This window comes from Notamacropus eugenii, chromosome 4, assembly GCF_028372415.1.
Source record: "Notamacropus eugenii isolate mMacEug1 chromosome 4, mMacEug1.pri_v2, whole genome shotgun sequence".
Lineage (NCBI taxonomy): Eukaryota > Metazoa > Chordata > Mammalia > Diprotodontia > Macropodidae > Notamacropus > Notamacropus eugenii.
The window spans coordinates 269,958,158-269,977,019 of record NC_092875.1 but is presented as its reverse complement, the minus strand read 5'-3'; the positions used below and the strand labels follow the sequence as shown (position 1 = coordinate 269,977,019).

Genomic DNA, 18,862 nt, shown 5'->3' with positions numbered 1-18,862 from the left:
CTATATCCAAACAATTGCCAGGTCTTATCAATTCTGCCTTGCTACAGCTCTATTGCATGCACACACACACACACACACACACACACAAACACACACACACACACACACACACACACACACACACACCCCTTCATTCCTCTAATATTAAAACCACCCTGGTGCAAACCCTCATCACCTCATCTCTGGACTATTGGAAATTCTTCTGGTTGGTTTCCTTGACTCAAGTTTCTCCCTATTGCAGGCCATCCTCTACTGAGATGTGAAAATGATAAAGTACAAATCTGACTATGGCACTACCATCCCCTCTACCCATTAGATCAACTCCAGTGGCTCCCTATTATCTACAGTATCAAAGGTAAAATTCTCTTTTTGGCTTTTCAGGACCTCCATAATCTGATCCCTTCCTAACTTCCCAGTTTTTTACACCTTACGCTTTGCCCCCCCACATCTCTTAGACACTCTGGAATCCAGAGACTTTGGAATATCCTGTTCATCTTGTTTGTAGCTGCTTTGCTATGTTGTGAACTCCTTGAAAGCAGAGACAATTTATTGACTTTCTTTGTATTCCCAGTGACTGGAGCATAATAAGTGCCTAATAAATGCTTGTTGACTGACTGACAAGTTTGTGGGTCACTTCAGAATCTGTTGCATCTCCTGGATTGGGTAGTGATGAAAGGTTAGAAAATGGAGAATGCCTTACGAACCTTAGAGCTGGTTATTGCTTCCTAGATATGGCTCTTGTTGACATAAGTTCCAGGTCTCCAATTCTCAGGAGCACCTTGGATGGCTTTGATAGATTTCCTGGTTTCATTGGTCACCTTGGTATTCCCCTTGATCGATCTCACTGGTTGCCAGGTGTCAACATATATATTCACCTAGAAAAAGGAAGTGAGAAACACCAGGAACAGAGAGGTTCTGTGCATTCATAAACACATAGCTACCATATGCAGAGAAAAAGCAACCCAAGGCTGCCTCTCTCCTCACCCAGGGGATTATGGCAGTTCTTTCTCCTCGTTGGTCAGTGGGCTAGTTGATTCATCAGCCTATCTTCCTAAAGTGGGCCCATGACATCATGAGGGTGGTGTCTTGACTTGAATGTGAATCGAATTTGAGGCAGACTTGTTCAAAAGTCATTCCTCTTCATGAGCCATCAGGAAAGAAAGGAAAAGATGACGATTAAATTTTTGTACATATACTCAGTTCCAGCTCAGCATCAAGTTAAAAGACCACACATATAGGAAACAGAGAATACCTCTTTGCTTGGAAGCAGGGGGAAGGGTCTCTTCATTATGCATTCCAGGACAAAGGCTGACAAAGCTTCCATATGTGTAGGATCAGGCAGGGTTTATTAAATATGTTCTGAGGAGTGGACCGCTAGGGCCAGTGCCCTCCCACACTTCACCATCATTTTTGTATTTGTTTATTTTACATAATTATTGGGTCCCACCCCAATAGAAGAAAAGCCCCTAGAAAGCTGAGACTTTCATTTTTGCCACCATATCCTCAAAGCCTTACACATAGTAACTACTTGTTGAATGGGATTAATTTGAATCAAAATGGCAGATCAGAGACCTGAGTAAATGGAAGTCTTCTGATTCCAGATGATAGAGAAAGATTGAAGACTGTTAAGTAAACCAGATTGTGGATGGCCTTTAAAACAAGACTAAGGACTTTTATTTTATCACACTGGGAAAAAAGAGAGTCACTGAAGAATTTTGACTAAGGAAATGAAAAACAGATCAGGAAATGATGTTGGAAATTGTTTCACAATGGTAGTTTGATTTATAGAGCTTTGTGACTTCTTGTTTAGTTTGAGAAGAAATGTAAGCATGTAGGAAATCTGAAAGTTCACAGAGGTAGTATGGGGGGTAAATCTGAGTTGGTGAATAATCAAGATGTAATAACTTTACTTTGAGTGAGTGGCCATAAGACATGGTTAGAATTGATTAAAATTGTAAAATACCACAACTCCATTTGATTCAACATGTTATAGCTGATAGTAATTAGGGTGATGGAATACCACACAGGGTTAAAGACAAAGTTTCTTAAGTTACAGGAAACAGCAGTGGTAAAACATTATTTGGCAAATAATTTTGAACATTCAGGATGCCAATAGCAAAGGGTGAGAAAACTTAATAGGCATGAGAAGAGAAGAGCAATTAAAAGTGTCAAAAGATATACAGAACTGAGTAACATCCAAGAAACTAAAATAGAGCTAGAAAGGAGGTGACAAAGGAGGAGAAAGTTGACAGATAAGAGCAGTAGACACCAAGAAGGTCCTGGTCTTAACTGTGCAAGAGAGAGTGGAGTTTGGGCTGACATCTAGGGCAAATCTATCTATCTATCTATCTATCTATCTATCTATCTATCTATCTATCTATCATCTGTCTGTCTGTCTGAATATCTGTATAAATATGAACACACATTTATACATCCTTGTATATATGTATATATACTTTATATATATACACACACATAACATATATGCACATATACACATATTGTTTATATCATGTCTATTATGTGTTTTTACATATTGCACATGTATGTTATATAGATACATACAGGTATAAAATTATCTGCCATGCACTAGTGTTATAAAGACAAAACAAAAATCAGGTATTGTCCTTGAAGACCTTACCTTCTACAGGGAGGTTCAACATTTAAATATGTCAGTATAAACAGAAAAAGACATTGTAATATAGCAATCATGGGGAAGTGATAAAACTATAATGAAGATATTTAAAAATATTTATGTAGCTATGGAGGATCTTAATCAGATGCCACTTAAATCAGTAAATACAAAGAAAGATGCATGGTTCAAGAATTGTTAGTTCACATTTAAGCACTCAGATTCTGAATGCTACCAACCATAAATTGGGTGTCACCCATCAGCAACCCTCACTAACCCTCAATTCTTGATCATTTTCATTTTCTCTACATTTTTCTTTTCAGTCATGGAAAGGGACAGGAGAGAGATTGGTCAGTTTAGTATTTTAAGAAGTATACTGATACCTTAGGATGGTGAGAGCACACATAAAAGCATTAGTTAAAGGAACTGATGGGTTTTAGCTCAGAGGAAAGAAGACTCTCAAGACATGTCAGTTGTCTTAAAGTCTTTGAAGATCTGTTATGTGGAAGAAGGATTATGAGATTTTATCTGCTTGACAGAGACCAGGTATGGGCAAAAGAAGGGTTACATTGGAAGTTGTTGAGGTCCAATTTAAGCTGTATGTAACGATATAAGGATAGAGTACCTAAAAGTCAGAGAATAAGAAAGTTTATGAGAATAGTAGATTCCTCATCACCAGAAACCTTCAAACAGAGGATACATGATTACGCAATTGTAAAAGATTTTGTAGAATGAATTCCTAAGTAATCTCTGAGGTTTCTATGAAGTCTGAGATTCCTTGATTCTGTGAAATTCTGAGACTGGGTTTGTGGCCATCTTTAGAAGTTGATGATCTATTATTTGACCTAAAGGGGAGGAGAAATGGGTGAGCTCAAGTCATAATGGAGAAGCAAAGATATCAACTGTAGAATCTTGCCTCCAACTGTGTTAAACTTGTATCATCCTCTGGTAATATTTAAACTTTTGCTGTCTCTTTCTTTGATGATTCTCTGTACTAAAGAACACATCATACTCATGCATCTAAGCTGGATCTTGAATCCTGCCTCTAGAGCCTTTGATTATCCCCTTGTGTCATTGGTAAACAACCACTAACTCTATATAGCCAACCTGGTACCCCACACCCTGCCTGGAATTGTTTTGATAGAAGCCTTTTTCTGATCCCTGCTTCAAGAAAGTCTGAGTCATGGGCAATGTCCAGCTTCAGTTTTTGGGTAGACCCCTCTAGATCTCAGTTCCTTCTCCACAAAATGGGTTAGAAGAGGGTATGGGTGGATAGCCTAGAAATTTAGCACTTCTTAAACTGTGGGTTGCGACCCCATATGGAGTTGCAAAAACTTTGGCAACAGTAAAAGATTTCTGAATGTACAACCAAAAAGTAATTAAAAATCCAACACATAATGAATCTGAAGTGTTTCTGGCGGTGCTTGCCCAAGTTACATCAAGCAACTTCACTACAACCTTGTTTCTGAACACAAAACATGCACACTTTGCACTGTGCATGTCCTCAGGTCATGCAATGCCAAGGAAGACTGCCAAAATGCAAAAACTGGAAGAAGTTAAATACCTGACCTAGATGACCTCAAAGGTCCTTTCAACTGTAAGTTTATGGTCTTATGAACATGATACTCAGTGAAATGCTTCAAGTGTAATGACAACTTTTTTTCCTTTTTAATATCTACCTACACTAGGTGCTCTGGGGAAACATTTTAAAAGTTGTTGATATCAACACCTATTAAAAAAAAGAATAAGGAGGAAAGCTATCACATTATAACTCGCTGAACATAAGTATAACATGGTCATTGTCCACAAGAGGTTTCCTCAAGGTCACTTTTTGATCAAGTATTAGTTTTTGAGTTCTAAATCCATTTTTATTTTCCCCCAACTTATTGCAAATATTTAGGTGATTTGGGACACACAAAAATGTTACAACTTAGGTAAAAATAATTTCTAAAAAACCTGTTGACATCTTCCTTATAATGTTTTCTCTATTAGAAATTAAGTGAATTTCTAGGTTTCTTAACCCAAATTGATGGATTGTTGGCTACTGTAATAGTTTTTGACTGCTTCCTTAAAAACAATTATTTTAAAATTATGTATATTGCTAATTATTGTTACTTTATTGTATGTTATAAAAATTATTATAATTATTGAATTAAAACCTAGTTCTGGTTTTAGCCTTATGCTCATCAAAGGCTTCCTTCTACTCTTGTGGAGTAGGTGGTTTAACCAATATTTGGTGAATGGGAGAGTAAGCCTGGCAGTGGTGCTACATAGTCTATCTTGGAAATTCAAGATTGTCAGAATTTCTACCTAAATTTCCTTCAAATTTGCCTCAATTCTCCTTTGCCCTGTTTGAGTTGGGAAAACAGAGTATGTACAGTTTCCTTGAGGAGGAAAGCATAATAATAACAAATGGATCAAAGAATAGAAAGTGAAGCCAAAATCATTGCCAAACTGGAAAAAACAAACTATACCAATCAATCACTGCAGATTTTCTGACCTGTGCCCTGGTGATGGCCCCTGTTACTGTGTTTTTGGTTTTGTCTTCCAGTTGTTCTTATGGAAAACGTCATGTTGTTGACTTTTCAACATGTAATAGCAAAAGATATTCAATAAACAATCTTTAAAAAACCAGTTTTTGCTGAATTTTGAGAGACTTGACTAGGGCAATTGCTAAAGATGATGTCGTTACTCAGCCTCCATGATTCAATGGAACCGTTGAATTAATGTCTAGGAGGAAAGTTCTTTGAAGGCAGGGAGGCTTTTGTTTTGCCTCTGTGTCCCTAATACATAGCACAATGCCTGGCACATAGTAGGTGCTTAAGATACACCTGTGGAATTAAAATGAATAAAATAAGACACAAAATGTCCCAGTAGGTTTCAGTAAAGTCATTATGATGCCTCAGTTTATTTTCATATATAGAGTAGTTTGTTTTTTAAATCTCATTTGAAAAGCAAAACGTAAGCAACTGTTTTATACACGATTGATGATGATGACAGAGTAGAACATAAAAAGAAGCTCTCCATTACTCAGAATTTTAGAATAGCTCATGTATTTTCTCTGTCAAAAAAAATCTCAACAAAATTGTGTTTTGCTGTCCTCCTGAAGAATACTCAATTCAGTTCAATGAACTGTTGTTAATCAACTCCTATGTGCAAAGCACTCCACATGTACATTTAATTGGTAGAATTTGAAAATAAATTTAACTCCTTTTTTAGGAGCCACTCCTTTTTTATTGCCACCCTGAATCTTTCTAAATAAAGAAGCATTTAATTTGAAATCATAATTGTAAAAAATAATTTCTCATTGAAACATACTGTTTTCAATTTATTTTCCTTGCTTTTTGCAATATAGCTAATACAGAAATGTGTTGGGCATGGTTTTACATGTATAAGGAGCATCATATTGCTTTCCTTCTCAATGGATGGAGAAGGAGCTAGAAGAAGGGAGAAAATTTGAAACTCACGTGGAAAAAGAATGTAAAATAAATAAATAAAAAGATTAAGAAATTCTCATTGTAAAGGGAAAAGGCTTTTTGTCTAACCATTGACTCTTGGAAATGTAAGGGACCTTGTCCCTTACATGTAGTTTAAACTCTATTACATGACTTACAGGTAGTCATCTACTCTTTACTCAAAGACCTTAAGGGATAAGGATGTCACTGGTATCTGAAGTTAGCCATTTTGAAACGATGTCTCTAATGGTTAGAAAGTTTTGTTTTTGCCTTGTTTTTATGTTCTTGTACAAGGTAACATTAATCTTTCCATACTTTACGTGTTTCTAGTTCTGTCTTCAGCACTAAGCAACAGTTAATCTTTTTCTCATATGATAGCCCTTTAAAGAGTTAAAACTCATCTCTTCTCTTTGCTAAACACCTCCACTTAGGTACAACATGGTTCTGAAATCCCTTGCATAACATGGCTGCTAACTTTACCCTTTTTCTGCCTTATACTCCCTTTATAGGATGGTATATGAGTTATACTATTTTTAAAGAAAGAAGATAATGATATAATAAAAGTGGAGGCAATTCAGAAATATCTGGCAGTGTGTCTTTTGTTACATTTTTTAATGACTCTGTGGGTTGTGATGTAGGGATAGAAGGGTGTTTGGAGGAGGTGGAAGTTGGTTTGGGCTACTGACAATTGCTAAAGGAAATGAGGGCTATAGAACAGACATACTAGCTTGATCCAAAGCTTGGAACTGCAACAAATGAGTGGGGAAAAAAATCATTTATAGCAATAAATGGTTTGGGAGTTAATTTTTCTTCACAGATAGCCTCGTAAGTTTTAAGAATGGATTTCTTTTAGCAAATAGACATAGATATCCCCAAAGAGAAGTTCTATAAGACATTAACCATGTTATAATTCCCAAAGACATGTTTTATCAAAAACTTGAAACAGAATAATCTGTTTTCCTAGTAGAGTGTTCTATGGATTGGGGAGGTAAGGAACAAGGAGGTGGTGACATAGGACCAAGTCTCCAGATAGTTTTGATCTGTATCTTCAAAAAAATATATGAAGACAGACCTGAAATTCCAGGATGGCACTGTCACACAGGTTTCTCACTGAAAGACAGAGAATCTTTTAAGGAATTTCTGGAAAATTAGATGTGCATACAGATGATCATAGCTTGAGCCAAGAAGACTTATTAGAAGAAACTGGGTAAGGGATAATTTAAATGAGATAGTTTTATTTTCTTGATGTAACAAACCATAATAAAATATATCAAGGACACATATGACGAGGAGAGGAGGTAGATTGAGCATGGAGTGAAAGTAAGAGATAACAGATGGACAGCTCAAGTGTTCCCCAGTTACACACACAGAAGCCCGGAAGGCAAAGACTACCCTGCACAGGATGAGATCAATGGATGGATAGGTTGGGATCTGCACTGGCAGAGTAAAGAGTAGCCACATTAATGAGATACTAGATCCATCAGAGTATCAGAATATAAAACCATAGTAATCACATGAAAGAATAAAGTTAGGAGAAATTAAAATTTCACTTTAGCCAGTGAGCCCAATATTTTAAAGACCATACCTTAAACTTTGTTAATTAAGAAGTAGGTAGGTAGTATGGTAGATAAAGCATTGGGCCTGGAATCAGCAAGATCCAAGTTCAAATCTGGCCTCAGGTACTTAATAACTGTGTGACCTTGGACAAGTCACTTAACCTCTGTTTCCTCAAATCTAAAATTGGAATAATAATACCACCTACCTCTTAGGATTGTTATGAGGATCAAATGAGCTAATATTTTTGAGTCACTTAGCACAGTGGTGCTTAATAAATGCTTGTTTCTTTCTTTTCTTTCCTTTCTTATGTCATGGAGAGTCAGTATAGTATAATAACCTGGAAGTCAAAAAGATTTGGGATCAGCTCTAACACATACTGAGTATGTGGTTCTGAATAAATCATTTAACCTCTTGGCACTCCAGGCCAGGGCTTCTTAAACTTTTTCCACTTGTGACACCTTTTCACATCTTGGCAGCTTTTGTTGATGATGAGTAGCATGACGGCACATGTGGTGCAAAGTGTGCATGCATTGTGTTCAAAATCAAGGCTGTAATGAAGTTGAACGATACAACATGAACAAGTGTGGCCAGAAACACCTTGGATTCATTACACATTTGATTTTTAATTAATTTTTGTTTGTTGCATGTTCAGAAACCTTTTACTGTTACCAAATTTTTGTGACCCCATATGGGGTCACCACCACAGTTTAAGAAGTGCTGAAGGAAACTTGTGAAAAATTAAATTTGAAATTTGAGTATTTGAAAAATTGTGCTATTTTATATTGGCCAAAGGAGTTTTTTCTATCTGTTGGAGATAGATCATAGGTTCAGTTTCTATCCTTAATTTAGATAGAGGAGAAGGAACACAATTCTGTCACCTAAACTGATAATACTGAGAGGCAGTGGGGTCGCTCTCATTGGTCTTTGATCGTCATAATTTCACAGCATTTACTTTCTATTATTTTGTTGATACTATTCTTTCTATTTACATTGTTATGATAATTATGTATAGATTTCCTGGCTCTTCCTAGTTCACTGTGCATCAGTTCATATATGTCTATTCTGGCTTCTCTATATTGATCATGTTCATTATTTCTCATAGAAAAGGAATATTCCATTTCATGAATGTACCACAGTTTGTTTAGTCATTCCTCTATCAATGCTCATCTACTTCAGATTATGCAAAGAAAGTGAGTAACATGTTCTTACCCTTTTGCCCAAAGATTCCACTGGACAGATATGTGCCCTGAGGAAATTAAAGCCAGAAAGAATAATAACTGTAATAATAGCTAACTTCCGTTTTGTATTTTTCGGTTTGCAAAGCCCCATAAAATATTGCCTCATAACAACCTTGTGAATATTATATCTCCATTTTGTAGATAAGGAAGCTGAGGCTCAATGAGGTTAAGTGCCTTGCCCAGAGTCACATAGGTAGTAGGTCTTATTGATTCTTATTGAGTCCAAATCAAAGCTCTTATTCACTATACCACAAAATATTTCATAGCACCCTTTTTTGAGGGTAAGAAAGAACTGGAAACAGAGCAAGCTGACTTTTTAATGTAGTCTAGGTTTCTCTCTGAAGTGGCTTGGAATTCCATTTTTATTGTTTTATGTTTCTGGAGGGAAATGGATTTATATTCTGTAATGATTTTTCATCTCTGTTACCAGACTCTAATAATTGTCTTTCCAACATGGGGCATATAAAAGTGACCTTCTTCTAAAGCAGTCATTTTGAATAAAAGTTAATTCTTCTCATATGCACTTTTGAAGGGAGAGTTTGTAATGGTGTGATTGTTTTGGTAACATAATCTACATAATATACATGTGTGTGTAAGTAATATTTTTTTACCTAAACATTTATTAGTAAAGTTTCAAATTTTTCCACCTGAGGTGTTGCTATGTTTCAGTTAAGTTTCCATGGTAAGAAAGGAAAGCTTTCCTGGTACTAAGAGGTTTACATATAAAGTATTAGTCAGGAAAAGTGAAAGGAATTTCAAGTTTGAAAATTAAATTTTAAAAAAATCAGATGATAGGGAAATCTTATAGAAAGTATGCTAAGCATCCCCACTTAAATTTTTTCCTTTTCTTTCTTCCTTTGTTTCCCTTATTTCCCTCTCCCCGTTTTGTTTTTCTAACTTTACTTTGACATTAATTATCTCTTCATGTCTCCTGCATATTTCTGGAGTCCTGCTGTTTCGAGATCTTCCTTTCCTTTTCTTTTAAGTCCTCTTCTCTTGTCTCTTTTCAAAGGAAACTACAACCTTTTCACTTAGCCCAGGGTCTCATAGGTAAGAAATGGGTCTGACTAAGTGTTTAAATATAGGAGTTCTTGCTGAGCTGCCTGCCTGCCTTCTATCAAGAATCCATTCTCAGTGCTGCCTCCTTGAACTGAGATACTTATCTCTGGGAATTTTTAGAAAAATAAAAAGTATCTACCTTTTCTAGAGTTTTAAATACCTATTTTTCTTTATATGGCTTCTATACTTTGAAATAGCTCCCGAGGGTAAGCTACTGATAAACTTCTTGAAACCTCATAAGATGATAGTAATAATAACTGGCATTTATATAGCATTTTACATAGAATGCCTCATTGGGTCCTCAAAAGAACTTTGTTAGAAAACTATTATAGGTATTGTTGTTCCCATTTCCCATATAGGAAACTAAGACTGAGAGAAAATAAATGATTTGGTCACAGGCACACAACTAGTAAGTATCAGCCCTAGGATCCAAACTCAAGTCTCTAAGTTCATCACTCTCTACCAGAATCTACTGACAGAATTAGCATCTCTACTATACTGTCGAAAATTCTAAGGATACAGAGACTCTGAGAAACATTCTATTTGTGTGTGGTACAATCTACCTTTGTCATTCTTTGTGTGGCAGCTAAGAAAAATTTGGACAAAGAATGTGAATTTGAATTTGCTCCATGCAGTAAATTATGTCATTACTGTATTTAGAAAGGGGGAAAAAGACCATGTTTTAAAAATGAAACACTACAAATATTTTTGTTGGGGAGGATGTTAGCTGTCCTAAATCATAAATAGTATTTTATTATTCCTTAGAAAAATTATTTAGTACTTGGCCTGTGCTATACATTAGTACATTTATAGTGAAAACTTCAATACATTTTGTATTTAAATTTCTGATAATTTTCTTCTTTAAAAAATGGGGAAACTAATGGGGGAATTTCTACTCTGAATTCGATGCTAACGTGAAGGAATTGTTTGTGTGTGAGGGAAACAATGCATACTACAGAAGGAAGTGATCACTCCATCCTAGAGTTTGTAAGAGAGGGAGATGAAATCTGAGCATAGCCCAACATGCACCTTTGATTTTAGAAAAGCAGATTTCAAAGGAAAAGATAAAAAGGATCCCAGAGAGTAAAATGCTTTCTAGGGACATCGACCCAAGAAGGATGGGAAATAAAAATGAAGTTGGGAAAACACAAAGGGATCTAATTCCATGAGAAAGCAAGATAGAATTTGTCTGATGTGTATTCACAGGGATCTCACCAAGGGACTCAGATATAAAACAGAAACAGCCAAATATTGAAGCAAAACAAGAATATGAGTATGACATAATACTTTCGAGTTCATATTAGGAATGCCAAATCTCAGAATGAACTGAGACAGATAAGGAAAACTAAGGGTAACAAAAGGTGATATTTTATTTGGGGAAAGAAAAAGAGTATTAAAGATGATATAGGACCTTTCTTGGGTTGGATGGAATAATGAAAACTGACAAGAGAGAAAAGGCAGAGCTTCTCAATGACTATTTTGTTTCCATTTTCTTTGCAAAGGAGAATGTCCTTTACACTGGAAGTGATAGAATAAAAATGACTAAGACATCTGATACCCAACATAAGTAAGGAGATAGTAAGAGAATACCTAGCTGCCCATCACTTCACCTGGCCCAAATGAACTATATCCTCATATCCTGAAAGAACTGACAGATATGATTGCTGACTTATTGTCAGTGATATCATTTTTGAGAGATCATGGAAAATTGGACCACAAGATTAGAGAAAAGCAAATATTATCTCAGTTTTTTAAAAGGAGAGCGTAGAGAACAGAGGCTGCAAACTGTAGAATAGCAGGCTTGATGTGTACCTTGGAAAATTCTAGAATGAATCAGTAAAGAGCTCTATGGTTGGTGAATGTCTAGATGGGAAAGCAGTGGTTAGAACAGCTGGCATGGTTTTTCCAAGAACAAATCATGAGAGGACAACCTCATTTGCTTTTTAAGAGGATTGCTAAACTAGTGAATTAATGGTATGCAAAGGATACAGTTTAACTAGATTTTAGCAAAACTTTTGACAAAGTATCTCATGCTATTTTTGTGGAGAAGATGGAAGTGTTATAGATCAGAAAATAATCCAATCAGATGGATTCAGAGCTGGTTGAATAGTCAGATTCAAAGAGTAATTGTCAATGATTCGGTGGCAATGTGGTGGCAGGCCTCCAGTGGAGTTCCTTAGGGATCTGTGTTTATCCTTGTACTGTTTAACATGACTTAGAGATATAGATAGCATACTCATCCAATTTTCAAATGACACAAGATATGGAGGGCTAACACATTGAATGACAGAAGCAGGATGCCAAAGGATTTTGACAAGCTAGAACTCTGGACTTAATAGAATAAGATGAAACTCTTAGAGATTAATGTAGTCTTGCACATGGTTTCAAAAAACCATCTTTACAAATATAAGGGGATAAAGGCATTGTTAGACAGTAGTTGTTCAGAAAAATATCCAGAGATTTTAGGTCTGTAAGCTCAATATGAGTCAGCAGGGCGATGAGGTAACCAATGTGATTTGGGGCTGCATTTAGGGATACAGCTTCCAAGAATAGGGAGGCAATAGTTCCACTGTACTTTGCTTTTGTCAAACCCCATCTGAAGTACTGTGTTTAGATGTTGGCACCATGACTCAAGAAGAACATTAATGAGCTGTAGAGTGACCAAAGGAGGACAATCAGGATTATGGAGGGCCTCGAGTCCATGATATAGATGGGTTGAGGAAACAGGGCATGTTTACTCTGGAGGAGAGAAGATTTAGGTGGAACATGGTAAGTATATGAAGGGCTTCCATGTAGAGAAGGGATTAGACTTCCTTTTTCTGGCCCCAAAAGGCAGATTCTAAAACAATGGATGGAAATTTTAAAGGGTTAAATGTAGACTTGTCAAAAAAAATTAGCTGATATCTATTTGTGGTAGGTTTCCCCTCTTTCGAGATCTTCAAGGCACACTAGATGACTACTTGTCCTGTATGTTAGAGTGAGGATTCCTTTTGTGTATGGATTCAAGGAAATGGACACTGAAGAAACTTTCAACTCTCAAATTCTATAATTATAATAATGGTGTATTTTTTCTCTCAAAATATATTTTTTGTCTATTGTTTTAAAAATCTAAATTTATAATTAATCTATCTTCAGAATTTATGTTAGATAAATGATATCTCATACAATCTTAGATCTGTAACAAGTGATAGCCATCATGTGTGTGTGTATGTGTGTGTGTGTGTGTGTGTGTGTGTGTATGTGTGTGTGTGGTTGAAATTTGGGAGAAAGAACCAAGGAAAGGTACCGTATATTTGCAATTATTTCTTTCCCTTCATTTTCTCTTTTCCAATTCATTCCCAGAAGCTGTCACAGCACACTGTTTTAAAAGCATCAACCTAGTATAAACCTTCTTTCCTTAATCAGGGCTTTCCCAAATTCTCCTAGTCCCCTGTTCTTAATGGTCTCAACAAGACTACTCTTTACTCTTCAGTATTTAAAGTACTCAGATATTTACTTCTGATCTTAGTTACCATATTTATACTGCAAACATTCTAATACAAGATCATGTCTCTATATGGCTTAGACTATAAAGTTATCTATCTCTTCATTAAACTCAATATATTGATCAGGGCATATGAGACATTTACTCAACAAAAATTTACTAACATTTGTTGAAGCCGTGTAATGTATTGAAAAGAGATTTGGACTTGGATTAAGACCACCTAGCTTTGAAACCAGATTCTGACACTTAATATCAGTATGAACATGGATATGTCACTTTAATTTCTCTGAATCTCTGTTTCTCTATCCTTCAAATGGGGAGAATAAGGCTCACACTGCTCATCTACCAACAACACAGGGCTATAAAGATTTCCATTAACTTTAAGATGTTCCATGAATTCAGTCAACAATCATTTATTATGTGTAGGTATTGGATCTACGATTTCATTAATATAGGGAACTCCCACATGGAGAAACTCCCTCTACCAATTCAAATCATCATCTCCTCTGTAACCTATAGCTCTAGAATTGCCTAAAGCAGCTGGCAATACCCCAGAGTAGAACCCAAACCAGATTAAAAGGTAATTGGGAAATATTTATCAAAATGAAATATAATAAAACATAGATGATATTATATTTTAAAATTAAGTCTATGTGAAGCCTGCAGGGATTCAGAAGTACTTATCAATAGCCCTCATTTCTACTTGAATTTGAGAAGTTCATCCATTTGCCCAAGCTCACCCAGAACATGTCAGAGGTGAGACTTCATCAAAAATCTTCCTTGCTCCTAGTCCAGCTCTCTTTCCATTGCACCATACTGTACCTAATATCAATCATGTCACATAAAAGATGTCACTGTTCAATGTTTATTATGTTTAAGCACTAATTTTGTTATAACAACTGATAGAGAAAATGGAGATTAGTGAAATAGTTTAATTTGGGTTGCCATATTTTAGTTAGAATAATAACATATTAGGGGACATCCAGAGGATGGTGACCAAGAAGATGAAAAGGTTAAATATGATGCCATATCAGGATCAGTAAAGCTAGCCGTGTTTTTAATCTGAGAAGAAAGTCTGAGGGAGAATATTATAGCTTTTGAAAAAAATATTTGAAGATCTATCAAGTGGAAGAAACAATATTGAGCCCCCAGAATTCCTGAAGATCCTCTTTTTTGATCCCTTGAGCCAACCATGCTCCAACCTATTGCTTCGAGGAGCAAATATAATATGCTCTCTATGGCATTCACATTCCTCCATAACCTAGCCCCCCCTACCTTTTCAGTCTTCTTATACCTTCCTGCCCAGCGTATACTCTTCAATCCTGCGACATTGGTCTCCTGACTGCTAAGACACTCCAAGTCTTAGCTCCAGAAATTCTCTCTGGTTATTCCCTCATTTTTGGAATGCTCTCTCTCCTCCAGTATGACTACTGACCTCTCTGATTTCCTTTAAGTCCCAAATAAATTTCACTTCCTGCAGGAAGCCTTTCCCAACCCATCTTACTTCCAGTGCCTTCTTTCTATTAATTATTTCCTATTTATCACGTATATAGCTTGCTTTGTATACATTTGTGTGCATGTTGTCTCTTCAAATCAATTGTGAACTCCTGGAGAGCAAGGACTGTGTTTTGCCTCTTTTTGAATCTTGAGAAGTTAGCACATTGTCCCATATAGTGGTTCATAATAAATTTTTACTGAATTGAATTAAAATAGTGGCCTCATTGACTATTCCTACTTCAGTCAGCTTCCTCTTCTTTTGTCTCCAAGCTCTCCTTTTCCTACCCACCATGAACTGACTCTAACCCCTGGAAGAAATGGGGGATCTCTGATTTGTTTACCAGCGTTTGTGAAGAATTTAAAAATTATCTTCAGTACCTCCCCTCCCCCAGATCTATGTTGATTAGTGATAGAAGCAACTGATTCAGTAGAAAGGGGATTTAATTAAAAATCATATAGTTTGGGACCCAGCCCTAGCTATGCCTCTTCCTAGTTTATAACCTTGAGGAAATCATTTCTCCTCCTCCTTGTCAGTTCCCTCATCTACAAAACATAAAATGATGGTTGAGCTTAGTTTCCCTAACTTTTCTTACCTACTTCACAGGGGTTTTTTGAAGATCAAATGAAGTAATTACAGCAATTTGTCATATTAATCAATCAATAAATACATATGAAATGCCTACTCTGTGCCAAGCACTGTGCTTAGCTCTGGGTTTATAAATAAAAAAGCAAAAAACCCAGCTCCTGTCCTGAAGGAACTTACAATCTAATGAGGAAGTCAACATAAAATAAATATATACAGGATAAACAAGAAATACTTACTAGAGGGAAGGCACTGGAATTAAGAGGAGTTGGAGAAGACTTCCTTCAGATGGTGGGATTTTAGTTGGAACATAAAGGATCATCATCAGTGTGATGATGTCAGTGTGACAATGTCTTATTATTATTACCTATCCGTGTAATATTTGGGGAGTGGGGTAGTTCTCTGAATGTTTGGCAGTCAAGGGAATGATGGAAGGACATGGAAGAAGAAAAGTCAATAAACTGTAGAATGCCGTTGCATAGCAACTGCAGCCAGGGAAACTGTTCTCATGTAATAGCCAATCAAATAGGGTGCCAACCAGGAGGTATTCACGAATACTTACTTCCATACTTCCATTTATGATTGCATGGTTGTAGATAACCTCTTCAATGTGGGACAGAACATCACCTGGTGTCCAGTGTTCTCTCTTCATTTGAGCTGGTTCTTGGGTGAGCTTCAAATGTGTAGTCTTTCCAGCTTTGTGGAAATGCTTCTGTCACTGTCAAAGCTTGTGCTACATGGCATACATAGTCTTTGAGAACTCAGGGGCATCTCCTTGTCCTCATGAAACACTGGAGTGGGATTTTAGTGGAAGGTTGACACAAAAACCAGGGTGGTAGGAATTATCATTTAGAAAACGCTGCATGCAATATCGAAAAATTCTCATTGTTCTTTTGCAAGGGTCTAATCAGTAGCTGAGACAAACCCTTAATAGCTCAAATGGTACCCAAAAATTCATGTTCTCTGCTACTTGCCCTTCTATAAAGTAGGGGCTCATTTCAGTAGCATGTCAGGTTGTTCAAAATATTGTCGCAGTCTAGACTCATTAGATGAACACAGTGCATGCCCACAGCTGGCCATCTTTCTGTGGTTAACATGACACCCTAACTGATATAACCTATGAAATTCTATTGAAATAAATTGTGCAACAGATAACAGGGCAATTTTATTTTATTCTTTTCATTTTGGGGCTGTGGTGAAGTATATTACAAAGTTTCAAGACTGGCCATTATTTTTTTTTGTCCTTTATCATTTAAAATAGGCATTACACTAGCTAGTGCTTACAAAGGGACCTTCATTATCAGAAGTTTGATTGGGCTTTTAATTTTTACAGAAGAGGTGTGTTGGCCTGCAGCCCAAAAGACTTATTATTTTTTTCTTGCAAAGCATGGATTGGCAGGGGATTTCCCAGTATTAATTAATTAACTCCAGGCTCTTTTGGCAAAATGCCTTGAAAAGGATACCATGTCCTATGTGACCCTCATGTGTACTTTATGCCAATGATCATTAGACTAGCAAAATATTCTCACCTGGTTCCTTAGGACATTAAATGAAGATAACAAGAATAATAAACTTGTTTATTAACATTGAAGGAATATTAAACTATAATCAACAAATATAAAAGAAAGAAGTGCCTCAACTATTGGTTTGTAGGACATATTTATTTAACATATTTTTGTTTTGAGCATTTTCTGTTCTTTATTCAATAGTATACTTATAATTGGTAGCTATTTTACTGATTTGGATATTAAATTTATAAATATGGAAAATAAAGAGTATTTACATCATATCATTACACTTGGAAGTACTATACAAATATTGAATTAATAGTATCACTGTTAGCTGGTAATGCTTTGTGGTTTTCCTACTATAAAATGGAGAAAGGGAGGCAGCATTTGTCTTTGGGCATTTGTAGATTTTTTGAAAACATTATCGGGACCCAGGTTAGGATTCAGTTTCTTGGTTGCATTTACAGTGTTCATGGAATTCTTTATTAAGGATAGTAGAATACCAGCCATTTCAGTATTCTACAATTTGGATATACAATAGATCAGCATAGAAACCACATACAAATTAGTTCTTGCTCATCTAATCTAATAAAATTTTTATATTCTCTGTATAAACAAATTCAAATTTGTATCAATCAGCTATGTACATGTCTTGTCTCTACCTATGGCATTGTAAATTTCGTAGTCTCCCTTGTTATCTCCCTCCATTCCAATCCATCACTTGTGGTGTTACCGAAGTATCACTTTTCCTACTCAATAAATTCCAATGCCTCCTTATTTCCTCTAAGATCTAGTATAAACTCTTTTGTTTTTCATTTAAAACTCTTCATTACCTGGTCTCTTCCTACCTTTCCAGGCTCTTGCATATGATTGTCCTCCACACATTCCACAGTCCAACCAGACTGATACACTTGTTGTTCCTGTCACATGACGCTCAATCCACCATCTCTGTGCTTTTACAGTGGCTGTCCCCCATGCATGGAATGCCTGATCTCCTTACTTCTGCTTCATAGAATTTCTGGCTTTCTATAACTCTCAGTTCAAATGCCACCTTGTGCAGAAGACTTGTTCCAATCCCACCAGTTGCTTGTACCTTCCTCTGCAAGGTTATCTTCAATCTACCTTGGATGTATCCTACAAATCTTGATTTATATGTATTGCTTCCTCATTTAGAATGTGCACTCCTTGAGGACAAAGACTGATTTTGTTTTTTCTTTGTATCTCTAGTACTAAATATAGTATCTGGCACATAATGAGAGTTGTTGACTGATTGATAGATTGAGGATATGTATCTTTTTCTCCTCAAGTGCCTAATACTTAGGAACCTCCCTTTACCAATGTATGTCAGTAACTTCTCTGCAACTTTTTAGAGTTGCCCAGAGCCCTAAGGGAGGAAGTGATTTACCCAAGTCACCCAGTTCATAAGTAAAGGTAAGACTTGCACCTCTTCTTGGCTTTGAGATCAGTTTTCTTATCAATGAGTCACACTGAGAGGAAACAGCAACAGTAATAACCAGCTTTAACATTTCCATAATGCTTTAGTTTATAAATCACTTATACATACAATATATTATGGCATTAGGACCTCACAACAAGGCAAGACAGGTCCTTTCATTTTCCTTTTCCAGATGAAGAAGTAAGATTTTGAGAGATAAAATGAATTGAGTAGGGTCAATACTCGAACCCAGTTCTTAGGACTCTAACTGCAAAGCTCTTTCCACCATACCATGCAATCAGAAGTGGATAAGGGAAATGAAAAGTTCTATTTTGTGAAACATTCAGCTTACCAAGTTTCTCTGTGAATAACTAGAGTGTTTGTTGTTGGGAAAAAGCCAATAAAACCAGATCG

At 36.2% G+C, this 18,862-nt stretch overlaps 1 long non-coding RNA gene across 2 annotated transcripts in view; it reads right to left on the bottom strand.

Moving 5' to 3' along the window:
- The window catches only part of LOC140501227 (uncharacterized), a 96,050-nt gene extending 80,115 nt beyond the window's left edge, over nt 1-15,935 (bottom strand). The window contains exons 1-3 of one of the 2 annotated variants that reach the window (XR_011966103.1): nt 15,745-15,935; nt 985-1,138; nt 705-875 (exon numbers count right to left, since the gene is read on the bottom strand). This is a non-coding gene — a long non-coding RNA (uncharacterized lncRNA). Of the gene's footprint in view, nt 1-704; nt 1,139-15,744 lie in introns of both variants that reach the window. The other variant, XR_011966102.1, reaches the window with a different exon arrangement.
- Nucleotides 15,936-18,862: the final 2,927 nt, after the last annotated feature.